The 1,768-nt window shown below is 30.3% G+C and overlaps 2 protein-coding genes across 2 annotated transcripts in view; one reads left to right on the forward strand and one right to left on the reverse strand.

The window, feature by feature from the left end:
- Window positions 1-107: 107 nt before the first annotated feature.
- The window catches only part of LOC108976199 (protein ORD), a 55,652-nt gene continuing 53,991 nt past the window's right edge, over window positions 108-1,768 (reverse strand). Inside the window, exon 8 of the mRNA XM_018945138.1 lies at window positions 108-317. The gene's annotated coding sequence lies outside the window, so the exon portion shown is untranslated. The remainder of the gene's footprint in view (window positions 318-1,768) is intronic.
- LOC108976193 overlaps window positions 938-1,768 on the forward strand; it is an 80,117-nt gene continuing 79,286 nt past the window's right edge. Inside the window, exon 1 of the mRNA XM_018945126.1 lies at window positions 938-1,109. The gene's annotated coding sequence lies outside the window, so the exon portion shown is untranslated. The remainder of the gene's footprint in view (window positions 1,110-1,768) is intronic.

Here is a 1,768-nt window from a genome sequence, read left to right on the forward strand (position 1 = left end):
AAACAAAATTTCTTTAAAAAGAAATAAAAATTCGTAAAACGACCAACAAATGCAATTGTTAAAAAGTGCTTTATTAAACAAAGTTTTTATTAATAACTATATTTATAAAAATGCAATTGATAGCAGCTTTCTGATAATGAAAATTATGCGAAGTGCAGGATTTTAATAATTTTATGATAAGAAGAACATTTATCCTCCCAAAGTTTTCTTTTTTGCGTTGTTCGATGTTTGGCTCTAGGTCTAGCTATTAATGTATATATTCTGCACTTAGTCCACCGCTAGGGACACCCCATGATTAGTAAGTATCTGCAATTGTTCTGAAAATATACAATATATTTGGATTATTTGTAAATAAAATTCCTTTTATAATGTGTATTCAATTGAAATAGTTTTAAGAGGTTCTGAAAATATACAATATATTTGGATTATTTGTAAATAAAATTCCTTTTATAATGTGTATTCAATTGAAATAGTTTTAAGAGTTTTAGAGAAAATTTTGTAACTTCTTTTATACAAACGTCTCTATTATGGAAATTTTAAAGCATATTCGTCGACAATTTAACGGCTCATATGAGTTTTTCGACAGGTGTTTGCTTGTTTTGCATTTGCCCCACTTTAGACCGACATCAGCTCCTCAATCAACAAATAACCCAATTCACACACAAACACATGTGTGCACTGCTCCCAGTTGCATTCATATGCGCATACATACATACATACGGACATGTGGACATATGTGCCTGCAACCTTGCTTGGGTAAACGGTCCAACGCTGAACTCTGCTCACCGTAACTGCGGCGATAGAAAAAGCTTTCTATATATTTTCTATTTTACAGCACCACTTTTCACCGCAAAAGAGAATGTCAGCTTTACATGGATAAATGTTGAAAGAAGGAGAAAATAAAAACAAGAAAGGAAAATTCGTTCATGGCCATTGCTTGGTGATGTTTCTGCTGTGAGATGATGCTGATGTCTTTGCCAGCGTCTAAATTGCAATCGAGAATTTAGCGCATGCGCAAATGTTCTTTGGCGCTGCCACGGTGAAGTTGTGTTGCGAAAAAGCGAACGCGCGCGTGCGCAATTCACGCGTAAAATATAACAAGTAGAAAGGTAAACACTTGAGTTAGCATAAAGTGAGAAAGAAGTTAAAAATGTGAAATATTTTATGAAAAAAAATATATTTAAACAAAAATCATTTAAAATTTTAGAAATACTTGCATATTGCTAAAAAAAATAGCTATTAACACGAGATGGTAATAAAATGCTTTTAATAATGCGAAGGTTCGAAAATAAATTAGTGAAGAAAAAAAATAAAATATGAATTTGAAAATATTTAAAAAGTGGGAAATAATTTAGAAAAATAATCAATCATATACACATATACATACATATGTATGTATTTATTATAATAAAGAGGTTTTTAGCGAATACAAAATAAATTACAAAACTAAAAATTGCTATTACGTAACATTTTTTGTAATTAAAACTGTAACAAATCAACGGCTTTTACGGGAAAAAGCACCCAAATGTAGCATTTATTTTAGTTAGATTATATAAACAGAATGTGGACTTGATCCAAAGTATATGGTGCATAAAATTGTAGTTACTATGTAAGAATTTCGCTAAATTGTGCTATAACAAAATATTATTTGGCGCCAGTGTTGATAGCAATCGATAGCCTAGACATTATTCTCAGAATACTGCAAAAAATTTCGTTACTTTTCCTTAAATTTCCAATTTTGGCGAATTTTTATTAAAAATGGTCTATT

The sequence above is a fragment of the Bactrocera latifrons genome, unplaced genomic scaffold, assembly GCF_001853355.1.
Source record: "Bactrocera latifrons isolate USDA-ARS-PBARC rearing strain unplaced genomic scaffold, ASM185335v1 scaffold_74, whole genome shotgun sequence".
Lineage (NCBI taxonomy): Eukaryota > Metazoa > Arthropoda > Insecta > Diptera > Tephritidae > Bactrocera > Bactrocera latifrons.